This window comes from Mustela nivalis, assembly GCF_964662115.1.
Source record: "Mustela nivalis genome assembly, chromosome: 6".
NCBI classification, from domain to species: Eukaryota; Metazoa; Chordata; class Mammalia; order Carnivora; family Mustelidae; genus Mustela; species Mustela nivalis.
The window spans coordinates 94,673,531-94,686,855 of NC_139025.1; the positions used below are offsets into that span (position 1 = coordinate 94,673,531).

Sequence of the window (13,325 nt, forward strand, 5' to 3'; positions counted from 1 at the left end):
TACATGGAATTTTTAAAAAAATGAATAAGCAAAAAAAAAAAAAAAAAAGGCAGAATAAAACCTATAAATACAGGGAACAAAACTGATGGTTTCCAGAGTGGGGTAGGAAGATGGGAAAAATGGGTGAAGGGGAGTGGGAAATACAGGCTTCCAGTTTTGGAATGAATAAGTCATGGGAATAAAAAGCACAGCATAAGAAATACAGTCAATGATATTTTCATAGCATTGCACGGGGACAGATGGTAGCTACATTTCTGGTGAAGATAACATAATATATAAAGTTGTCGAATCACTATATAGTACAGCTGAAACTAGTGTAATGTGTGTCAGCTACACTCAAATTTAAAAAGAGTAAACAAACAAATAGAAAAACTCACAAATTCAATTAGGAAATGACCAAGTATTCATATTTGGCCACTTCTCTCTCTTTCACCTAAATTCCACAGAGGACATAGCAACCCTTGGAGTTTTTATATACAGCCTCTGGAAGGCTGTGCAAAGATGGGAACCTATATATTCTGGGCTATACTGACTAAAGCAAAGCCTGGCTCTAGAGCCCTTGGGGCTTACCTGCCATCAATTCAGCAACATCTCACTGGACAAAAAGAGGGCCCAAGAAGATGAGATTTACCCCAGGTGCTCCACATTGCCAATGCCTTTCAGGCCCAAAACTGGTTGCTTCCCAGAGTTTGAATCCAAACACCTCATCAGGATCTGATTTCCCTTGGATACTCCTACTTCAAGCAATGACTTCCAGGCCCAAAGGATATTTCCTCTTCAGTAGAAAATGTCCTGTTTGGCTTCAGCTTAACTTTATCCTTGGATATCCAAACTGGCTTTAAAGCTTGGAGATATTCAAACCCAGAGCTTTATCATATGAGCTCAACTACATACTGACAGGTTGAATAAGACAAATGAGTCAATGAGCTCACTGTCAATATCACAGAGCCTCCATTGCTATGGCACCTACTCCAAGAAGAAAACACAAAGGAATGGAATCAGAAAGTGGAAAGAAAGGAGAGAAAAACACAATAATCATAATCACATTGAAGAGTGATAGAAAAACATACAGGTTTAATCTTACATTTAAGGAATTTATCTGAAACTAAAAATCTAGAAATTTCAGTTTGGGGGACACCTGGGTAGTTCTGTTGGTTAAGCATCTGCCTTTGGCTCAGGTCATCATCCCAGGGTCCTGGGATCAAGTCCCGCATCAAGCTCTCTGCTCAATGAGGAGCGTGCTTCTCCCTCTTCCCCCTTTTGCTCATACTCTCTCTCTCACTATCTTTCTCAAATAAATATATAAAGTCTTTTAAAAAAGAAAAATTTCATTTTTTTCAGAATGGCAGTCTCCACTGGGGGAGGTTACATATCAGAGAAGACTAGTTTCTAAGGTACTTCTGAAATTAAAGAAGGAAAGAGCTGATTTGGAAGATCACATACTAATGGGATACAACATAAATATTATTATCAAAATATTTCTAAAAGATTGTACCATAAATTACATACTGTATTATTCCACTGCATCCATGAAATAACAAAATTCTAGAAATGGAGAAGAGCTTAATGATTGCCCAGGGGTTAAGGAGATGGAGCCAGAAGGAAGTAAGTGCGGCCATGCAAAGAAAAACACCAAGGATCCTTGTAGTGATGGAAATGTTTTATATCTTTCCTGTTATTGACATCAATATCCTCTCTGTGATCTAATACTGTAGTTTTGTAAGACATTACTATTGGGGGAAACGGCGTAAAGGGTACATGGATCTCTCTGTGTTATCTCTTAAAACTGCATGTGAGTTTACAATTATCTCCAAATTTAAAAAAAAAGAAACAGATTAACACAGGGGGTGAAAAAAGGCAAACCATAAAACAGACTCTTAACTATAGAGAACACACTGACAGTTGCTGGAGGTGAGCAGGGGCATGGGTTAAATGAGTGATGGGAATTCAGGAGGCCATTAGTGACAAGCACTGGGTGTTGTCTGTAAGTGATGAATCAATAAATTCTATTCCTGAAGCTAATATTACACCATATGTTAACTAAGTAGAATTTAAATAAAAACTTGAAAAAAGGGGGGCGATTTTTAGATCAGTATACAGGTATAATGAAGTGATCATGGGTCAGGCTGGCCTCTTTTATAAGTCAAATATTTCTCTCCTCTTGTTCTTCCTTCATCTCTTTGTTCTTTAATAAATACTTATTGCACACACACAAAAGTGGTTACAAAATAAATGAAAAATAAAGATTGTACCAGAGTTTAGACATCCGTCATCAAAGTGACACTCAACAGAAGATTTTCAAAAGCCAGGTCACTGAGGGAGGATGTTAGAAAGGAGTCTCCATGTGCAATATGAACGCATGAGTGGGTTGAAGACTTCCAGATACACAGTGGTACTTCCAAAATGTAAAAATTAGAGTATCCTTAAGTTAGCACTAGGAGATGAAAAAGGAAGTAAGGCCAGCAATTAACGCTACTCAGAAATATTTGCCCCAGGTTACTTTCTGCAGGGACCGTTGAATATTAAACAGAGTTGAGTAGGCTTTCTCTACTCTTGCTGCCTTTCTCAGCTTGGATTACAGACATTCTGGCCAGTTTATGCCACCTTATACTAGTGTGCTAAAATGACTAAAACTTGGAGAAAAGAGAAGTTGCCTAACAAGCTACACAGGGTCTAACGGAAGAAGGTGACATCTGAAACTGGCCTGACGCCCACCTTCCTATGACCATGCATAGGAAGTCAAAGGTACCTCATTGTCAGTGTAGGACTACCATGTGTCTGCTAAAGCAGCAAAGAATAAAAGGATATAAAGTGTCCCCCTTGCACATGGTTCCTTGCTGAAATTTTGCCAAAGTAGCTCATTACCCTGAAAGCTCTTTGCAGGCAATGATTATTTTAAAAAAATCTTTGTTCACAATGGGCACTCATTTTTCGATGAGATTCCCTCTACCAAGATAAACAAGTTAAACTATAGACAGCAGCTTCTAAATAACCTGTTCAAGTTAGTATTTGAAGTAAAAATATTTTTAAAAGAAAAAAAGCAAAAAATAAAAATAAAAAAAAGAAGCGAATAAGAAGAAAACACATTTATTTTAGAGAGAGAGCACAGGCATTCATGTGAACAAGTAGGGGGAAGGGCAGAGGGAGAGAATCTTCAAGCAGACCCCCTGCTGAGCACAGAGCCTGATGATCTCAGGATGCATGAGGTCATGACCTGAGCAGAAGCCAAGAGTCGGACACTTAACTGACTGAGCCACCCAGGTGCGCCAATTATAATAATGCTAATAGCAGTTTTCCAGGGTGGTTAAAATGCATAACAATCACTGAGAAAGTGTAACAGTTTAAAGCTATAGGCAGATAAATATATATATATATATATATATATATATATATATATATATATTTTTTTTTTTTTTTTACTACAGGCATCTTATTTGTGGAAAAGGAATAAACCAAGCTGAATTACAGCCAAATATAAACTCTTACTCTGTGAGTTTCTGTTTAATCATTTTAACTGGTAAAACTGTCTTCAAAAGAATTCTATTGGTACTTATGTTAGATAATGCATGTAAAATCTGTTGAGATGGTAATCAGCACATAGCAGATACTAAAAACTATCATCTAGGTATGGTCTAAAGCTAGAAAGAGTGTTTATAGCCATTATAACAGGAGGAAGATAATTTTAAAACCTGAAGAGATGTAGAATCCTTGGTGTTGAAGCCATAAGAGGAAGCTCTGAATGTTAAGTGAAGCTCCAGATTTTCCTACTCTCAAAACCTGAAAGCCACTGGACAGTTCCAGTGGGCATCAGTTCCTATGGCCATGAGGTTGCAGAGGGAGTAGAGATCAATTTTAACAGCACCACACTCAGTGATAATGATGGGCAGGGAGGTTTCTTCTAGTGGATGACTGGGGAGATACTCGGGATTGGGAGATTTGGTAAAGTGAACTTAAATGTCATTTGAAGAAGCACCAATGAGGGAAAGGGAATTCCAGGGGCGTTGGGACAACTGGTGAGGTCCACTATGAGGCTGGTTTTTAAAACCCAGAACCAGTCTGGAGGTGTCAGGTGAGCAGCAAACCAGAAGGGCCATTATTCGGTGACAGTCTCACTAACAGATTTAGGGAGACCCTTCCACCTTTGAGCTCATCACTGGAAGTAGCACACACTTGGGTATTGATTGATGCACTGTGATTGTCCCTGCTTCTCCTGAGGGGAGGCCTCCAGGGACAGTATGTGGCCAGAAAGAGATGCATAATAAAATGAAAGGAGAGTTTCCTGATAGGCTACTCCTTTTTGTATAACAGCTGAAGACAATCTTTTGTGAATCTCAAACTGTGATAGCGTAGCACCAGGAATCCAAAATCCTGCACAACTCAGCCCTCTAAGAGGGTATAAGTGTGAACCCCTCGACTGCTACATAGAAAATTGCTACAGGAAAAAAAAAAAAAAAACCTGTAATATTACTACAGAAAAAAAGGGCTGTGATTTTTTTTATTTTTATCTATAAATATATTTTATATTTTAGAGAAAGTATATAAAATAATACATATTTTTTTTACAAAGCCTTCATTCTTCCCTGCAGGGCATCTCAAATGTCTATTCAGATTATATGTGTTTAAAAATCTCATCAGGAAAATCTGAGTTACCACTTCGGTTTCATACAGTCATCCAGAGAAAAAGATGACAGAAGGCAGTGGGCTTCATATCAATTCAGAGAAGATAAAGTATTTGTAAGTAGTGGATATTTATTTTCATTAAGCATAATTAAGAGTTAAGAGAACCTATATTTTCAATGAAAGGAAAAGCCAACAGGTAGTCCCAAATAGATGCTACAATGACCCAAGGCAGGGAGAGAGGTTAGAACAATGAGGCAGGAATAGAGGGATTCTCAAAGACGAAGTCTGCTCCTGAATTGAGAAAAAAAGAAGCAACTCACAATAGAGAGTTTATTACAGATAAGAATTGTAAAGAAAACCTTTCTTTTTCTGGACATTTTCTTTCCTCTTCCTTCAAACTTTGATTAACAACTACTCATTTAACAACCACCCTCAATACATCCAAGTCTTCTTCTCAAGGGCTCCTTATTCTTTCCTTCATTGTGAAGTGAGTTTACACTGATTCTAACCAAGAATGGAAGGAATATTTCTCATTCAAATAAAACCACCCAAAAACACACCTTCCTCCCACTCTTGTTCTTATGATGTTTCTTTTCCCTGGTTACATGTAGGATTATCCACCATTGTCAGTTTCACTGATAAGTAAAATTATAGTCACACTAAAGGACGTGGGGCACATGCTATATACTTCAGTTAAATTTCAAATATAGAAAATTTAGGTTGTTTAGTTCTGGGTTAAAGCACCATACCATCCCTTACAATCACTGAATTTCCAGCGCACCGCCTCTTTCAGTGAGCCCACAGTCTTGGAATTATGTTTTATGGTTTTTCCCATTTCAGTTCACCAGTCCATTTGTATACCATGTTTGCTCTCTGAAGACTCACATTAATCTTAACATATTTGGTCTCCTTTAGGTATTTAGTAGAAAATTCTGTTCTAGAAGATACCTGCCTCATCATCTTAGCTGACATACCTGAAATAAACTATATACACGATGAGAAATATATAAATAATCTATGGTGTACGGCCTATGGTATACGGCCTCTATGGTATACGGCCTCAGTTCTTAATGCACACTTCCTGAAGTTAATCTTCTACATACACGAGTGTAAATTTGATATAAGCAAGTTGTATGTTGCATGCAAAACAAATAGTATTAAAAACAATAAGGAAACACAGTTAATATGTATGTAGAAGACAGCCATGTAGAAAAAAAGTTTAGGTTTTAGAATCAACATACTCAGAGGGACAATGAAATTCAATGCTACATTTAGAAATGTGAAAGTACTTATTTGTTTTAAGGCTCCAGGACTGGAGAGAGCAGAATTCAATGAGATAATGAACATTAAGTGACTCTCACAATAAGTATTTAATGCAGGACAGTGGTTGTTGTTAACACTTACAATTTTACAAATCAAATGTGTTCTTTTTTTTATTAATTTTTTATTTTTTATAAAGATATTTTTATCCCCAGGAGTACAGGTCTGTGAATCACCAGGTTTACACACTTCACAGCACTCACCAAAGCACATACCCTCCCCAATGTCCATAATCCCACCCCCTTCTCACAAACCCCCTCCCTCCAGCAACCATCAGTTTGTTTTGTGAGATTAAGAGTCACTTATGGTTTGTCTCCCTCCCAATCCCATCTTGTTTCATTGATTCTTCTCCTACCCACTTAAGCCCCCATGTTGCATCACCACTTCCTCATATCAGGGAGATCATATGATAGTTGTCTTTCTCTGCTTGACTTATTTTGCTAAGCATGATACTCTCTAGTTCCATCCATGTTGTCGCAAATGGCAAGATTTCATTTCTTTTGATGGCTGCATAGTATTCCATTGTGTATATATACCACATCTTCTTGATCCATTCATCTGTTGATGGACATCTAGGTTCTTTCCATAGTTTGGCTATTGTGGACATTGCTGCTATCAACATTCGGGTGCACATGCCCCTTTGGATCACTACGTTTGTATCTTTAGGGTAAATACCCAATAGTGCAATTGCTGGGTCATAGGGCAGTTCTATTTTCAACATTTTGAGGAACCTCCATGCTGTTTTCCAGAGTGGCTGCACCAGCTTGCATTCCCACCAACATTGTAGGAGGGTTCCCCTTTCTCCGCATCCTCGCCAGCATCTGTCATTTCCTGACTTGTTGATTTTAGCCATTCTGACTGGTGTGAGGTGATATCTCATTGTGGTTTTGATTTGTATTTCCCTGATGCCGAGTGATATGGAGCACTTTTTCATGTGTCTGTTGGCCATCTGGATGTCTTCTTTGCAGAAATGTCTGTTCATGTCCTCTGCCCATTTCTTGATTGGATTATTTGTTCTTTGGGTGTTGAGTTTGCTAAGTTCTTTATAGATTCTGGACACTAGTCCTTTATCTGATATGTCGTTTGCAAATATCTTCTCCCTTTCTGTCAGTTGTCTTTTGATTTTGTTAACTGTTTCCTTTGCTGTGCAAAAGCTTTTGATCTTGATGAAATCCCAATAGTTCATTTTTTCCCTTGCTTCCCTTGCCTTTTGCGTTGTTCCTAGGAAGATGTTGCTGCTGAGGAGAAAACAGAAGATGGCGGAGAAGTAGCAGGCTAAGACTACTTCAGCTAGCCGGAGATCAGCTAGATAGCTTATCTAAAGATTGCAAACACCGGAAAATCCATCAGCAGATCGAAGAGAAGAAGAACAGCAATTCTGGAAACAGAAAAACAACCACTTTCTGAAAGGTAGGACCGGCGGAGAAGTGAATCCAAAGCGACGGGAAGCTAGACCCCGGGGGGAGGGGCCGGCTCCCGGCAAGCGTCAGAGCAACCGCGCACAAAATCAGGACTTTTAAAAGTCTGTTCCGCTGAGGGACATCGCTCCAGAGGCTAAACCGGGGCGAAGCCCACGCGGGGTCAACGTAGCCTCAGGTCCAACAGGGTCACAGAAGGATTGGGGGTGTCTGAGTGTTGCAAGCTTGCGGGTATTGGAATGGGAAAGCCGGCTACAGAGACAGAGCCGACAGTAAGCTCGCAGCTCGGGGTTACCTTGAACCGGTCACAGGCTCGGTGAGCTCGGAGCGCGGCTGGAGGTCAGGCAGACGGGAGTAACTGGGTGCTGTTCTCTGAGGGCACACTGAGGAGTGGGGCCCTGGGCTCTCGGCTCCTCCGGGCCCGAGACCAGGAGGCCGCCATTTGTATTCCCGTCCTCCGGAACTCTACGGAAAGCACTCAGGGAACAAAAGCTCCTGAAAGCAAACCCGAGCGGATTACTCACCCCAGCCCCTGTTTAGGGTGGTGCAATTCTGCCTGGGGCAAAGACACTTGAGAATCACTACAACAGGCCCCTCCCCCAGAAGATCAACAAGAAATCCAGCCGAGACCAAGTTCACCTACCAAGGAGTGCGGTTTCAATACCAAGGAGAGCAGCAGAATTCCAGAGGAGGAGAAAGCAAAGCACGGAACTCATGGCTTTTTCCCTGTGATTTTTTTTAGTCTAGCAGTTAATTTAATTTTTTTCTTTTTCATTTTTTGTTTTTTTTTTTCTCGACTTTGGGTAAATATTTTTTTTTAACTATAACCTTTTTCTTTTTTAATGATTTTTTACTAGTTTATCTAATATATATATTTTTCTTTTTTACATTTTTCTTAGGTGTTTTCTTTTTTTTTAAATTCTTTTCTTTTCTTTTTTTTTTTTTCTTTCTTCCTTTTTGAACCTCTTTTATCCCCTTACTCCCCCCTCACGATTTTGGATCTCTTCTAATTTGGTTAAAGCACATTTTCCTGGAGTTGTTGCCACCCTTTTAGTATTTTACTTGCCCCTTCATATACTCTTATCTGGACAAAATGACAAGACGGAAAAATTCAACACAAAAAAAAAAGAACAAGAGGCAGTACCGAAGGCTAGGGACCTAATCAATACAGACATTGGTAATATGTCAGATCTAGAGTTCAGAATGACAATTCTCAAGGTTCTAGCTGGGCTCGAAAAAGGCATGGAAGATATTAGAGAAACCCTCTCGAGAGATATAAAAGCCCTTTCTGGAGAAATAAAAGAACTAAAATCTAACCAAGTTGAAATCAAAAAAGCTATTAATGAGGTGCAATCAAAAATGGAGGCTCTCACTGCTAGGATAAATGAGGAAGAAGAAAGAATTAGTGATATAGAAGACCAAATGACAGAGAATAAAGAAGCTGAGCAAAAGAGGGACAAACAGCTACTGGACCATGAGGGGAGAATTCGAGAGATAAGTGACACCATAAGACGAAACAACATTAGAATAATTGGGATTCCAGAAGAAGAAGAAAGAGAGAGGGGAGCAGAAGGTATACTGGAGAGAATTATTGGGGAGAATTTCCCCAAAATGGAAAAGGGAACGAGTATCAAAATTCAGGAGGTTCAGAGAACGCCCCTCAAAATCAATAAGAATAGGCCCACACCCCATCACCTAATAGTAAAATTCACAAGTCTCAGTGACAAAGAGAAAATCCTGAAAGCAGCCCGGGAAACGAAGTCTGTAACATACAATGGTAAAAATATTAGATTGGCAGCTAACTTATCCACAGATACCTGGCAGGCCAGAAAGAGCAGGCATGATTTTTGAGAGCACTAAACGAGAAAAACATGCAGCCAAGAATACTATATCCAGCTAGGCTATCATTGAAAATAGAAGGAGAGATTAAAAGCTTCCAGGACAAACAAAAACTGAAAGAATTTGCAAATGCCAAACCAGCTCTACAGGAAATATTGAAAGGAGTCCTCTAAGCAAAGAGAGAGCCTACAAGTGGTAGATCAGAAAGGAACAGAGACCATAAACAGTAACAGTCACCTTATAGGCAATACAATGGCACTAAATTCATATCTCTCAATAGTTACCCTGAATGTTAATGGGCTAAATGCCCCTGTCAAAAGATACAGGGTATCAGAATGGATAAAAAAACAAAACGCATCTATATGTTGCCTCCAAGAAACTCATTTTAAGCCCGAAGACACCTCCAGATTTAAAGTGAGGGGGTGGAAAAGAATTTACCATGCTAATGGACATCAGAAGAAAGCAGGAGTGGCAATCTTTATATCAGATCATTTAGATTTTAAGCCGAAGACTATAATAAGAGATGAGGAAGGACACTATATCATACTCAAAGGGTCTGTCCAACAAGAAGATTTAACAATTTTAAATATCTAAGCCCCCAACGTGGGAGCAGCCAACTATATAAACCAAATAATAAGAAAATCAAAGAAACACATCAACAATAATACAATAATAGTAGGGGACTTTAACACTCCCCTCACTGAAATGGACAGATCATCCAAGCAAAAGATCAGCAAGGAAATAAAGGCCTTAAACGACACACTGGACCAGATGGACATCACAGATATATTCAGAATATTTCATCCCAAAGAAACAGAATACACATTCTTCTCTAGTGCACATGGAACATTCTCCAGAATAGATCATATCCTCAGTCCTAAATCAGGACTCAACTGGTATCAAAAGATTGGGATCATTCCCTGCATATTTTCAGACCACAATGTTCTAAAGCTAGAACTCAACCACAAAAGGAAGTTTGGAAAGAACCCAAATACATGGAGACTAAACAGCATCCTTCTAAACAATGAATGGGTCAACCGGGAAATTAAAGAAGAATTGAAAAAAATCATGGAAACAAATGATAATGAAAATACAACGGTTCAAAATCTGTGGGACACAACAAAGGCAGTCCTGAGAGGAAAATATATAGCGGTACAGGTCTTTCTCAAGAAACAAGAAAGGTCTCAGGTACACAACCTAACCCTACACCTAAAGGAGCTGGAGAAAGAACAAGAAAGAAACCCTAGCCCAGCAGGAGAAGAGAAATCATAAAGATCAGAGCAGAAATCAATGAAATAGAAACCAAAAAAACAATAGAACAAATCAATGAAACTAGGAGCTGGTTCTTTGAAAGAATTAATAAGATTGATAAACCCCTGGCCCGACTTATCAGAAAGAAAAGAGAAAGGACCCAAATAAATAAAATCATGAATGAAAGAGGAGAGATCACAACTAACACCAAAGAAATACAAACTATTATAAGAACATACTATGAGCAACTCTACGCCAATAAATTTGACAATCTGGAAGAAATGGATGCATTCCTAGAAACATATAAACTACCACAACTGAACCAGGAAGAAATAGAAAGCCTGAACAGACCCATAACCAGTAAGGAGATTGAAACAGTCATTAAAAATCTCCAAACAAACAAAAGCCCAGGGCCAGACGGCTTCCCGGAGGAATTCTACCAAACATTTAAAGAAGAACTAATTCCTATTCTCCTGAAACTGTTCCAAAAAATAGAAATGGAAGGAAAACTTCCAAACTCATTTTATGAGGCCAGCATCACCTTGATCCCAAAACCAGACAAGGATCCCACCAAAAAAAAGAGCTATAGACCAATATCCTTGATAAACACAGATGCGAAAATACTCAACAAAATACTAGCCAAAGGATTCAACAGTACATTAAAAATATTATTCACCACGACCAAGTGGGATTTATTCCAGGTCTGCAAGGTTGGTTCAACACCCGCAAATCAGTCAATGTGGTACAACACATCAATAAAAGAAAGAATAAGAACCATATGATACTCTCAATAGATGCTGAAAAAGCATTTGACAAAGTACAGCATCCCTTCCTGATCAAAACTCTTCAAAGTGTAGGGATAGAGCTCAAATACCTCAATATCATCAAAGCCATCTATGAAAAACCCACCGCAAATATCATTCTCAATGGAGAAAAACTGAAAGCTTTTCCGCTAAGGTCAGGAACACGGCAGGGATGTCCATTATCACCACTGCTATTCGACATAGTACTGGAGGTCCTGGCCTCAGCAATCAGACAACAAAATGAAATTAAAGGCATCCAAATCGGCAAAGAAGAAGTCAAATTATCACTCTTCACAGATGATATGACACTATATGTGGAAAACCCCAAAGACTCCACTCCAAAACTGCTAGAACTTATACAGGAATTCAGTAAAGTGTCAGGATATAAAATCAATGCACAGAAATCAGTTGCATTTCTCTACACCAACAGCAAGACAGAAGAAAGAGAAATTAAGGAGTCAATCCCATTTACAATTACATCCAAAACCATAAGATACCTAGGAATAAACCTAACCAAAGAGACACAGAATCTATACTCAGAAAACTATAAAGTACTCATGAAAGAAATTGAGGAAGACACAAAGAAATGGAAAAATGTTCCATGCTCCTGGATTGGAAGAATAAATATTATGAAAATGTCTATGCTACCTAAAGCAATCTACACATTTAATGCAATTCCTATCAAAGTACCATCCATCTTTTTCAAAGAAATGGAACAAATAATGCTAAAATTTATATGGAACCAGAAAAGACCTTGAATAGCCAAAGGGATATTGAAAAAGAAAGCCAACGTTGGTGGCATCACAATTCCAGACTTCAAGCTCTATTACAAAGCTGTCATCATCAAGACAGCATGGTATTGGCACAAAAACAGACACATAGATCAATGGAACAGAATAGAGAGCCCAGAAATAGACCCTCAACTCTATGGCCAATTAATCTTCGACAAAGCAGGAAAGAATGTCCAATGGATAAAAGACAGCCTCTTCAAGAAATGGTGTTGGGAAAATTGGACAGCCACATGCAGAAAAATGAAATTGGACCATTTCCTTACACCACACACGAAAATAGACTCAAAATGGATCAAGGACGTCAATGTGCGAAAGGAATCCATCAAAATCCTTGAGGAGAACACAGGCAGCAACCTCTTCGACCTCTGCCACAGCAACATCTTTCTAGGATCAAATGTGTTTTTAAAAGTGTCCAAAAGTGGGTTAATATCATAAATGCCAAGAATTGGGACATAGTGCAGGTCTAAAAGGAATGGAGGATTTAAGATAGTGATTTCCAGCTTTGGCTAGTAGCCTTATTAAAGTCCTTCTTTATTTTTATAATAATAAGAATCTGGTTCAAAGGAGGGAAAGCTATAATAATACATGCACAATATATTTCTGCAGCCATCTGAGAAAAATGGGGTCTACAGTAACAAAGTTCATGGAAAAAGGTCTGAATTAATATCCAAACACCTAAGTTTTAGATGTGTTTCTTCCATGAGAAGTCTGCAAGACCTTGGATGAGTCTAACTTCTCTGGTTTCAGTTTCTGTGATGTGAGGAAATGAATTTGATAATCTCTGAGATCCCTCTGACACTAACATTCTACATGAGTGTATTTCTCTCACAGTTTTAGAATTAAATATATGTTTTTGTTTCTTTTTATTATCTTTTTAATAAGACAATTCATCACCATGTAGTAACAAGATGATGAGACATCAGAATTGAGAAATTGGTGTTCCTCCATCTACCTCTGGCTCTTTTTCTATTTGAAAACCAGGATCTCCTAATAAAGGAGGGAAGCTAACTTGAGTCCTTATGGCATCATATTAGCTGTTGCTCATCAAGTAAAATTTAAAAACATGTATAAAAAGCAAATAGGTATGTTAACTAACTGGAATTAAAATAAAAACTTTAAAAAAAAGGCAAATAGGTCCTTGCTAGCATGGAGTTTGGGGGAGTGTCTTCAGCACCCTCTTTCAGTCAACAGAGTTATTCAGCACAGATCTCCTGACAATATTATGTTACTGAGAACATAGTAAGATGCTCTTTTTCTGCTGACCTAGTTCAATTTCGGGTTAT

General features: G+C 38.6%; 1 protein-coding gene across 1 annotated transcript in view; it reads left to right on the forward strand.

The window, feature by feature from the left end:
- Positions 1 to 13,325, forward strand: part of LOC309866631 (olfactory receptor 11H6-like) — a gene marked incomplete at both ends in the record, with an annotated part of 134,739 nt that overhangs the window by 2,543 nt on the left and 118,871 nt on the right.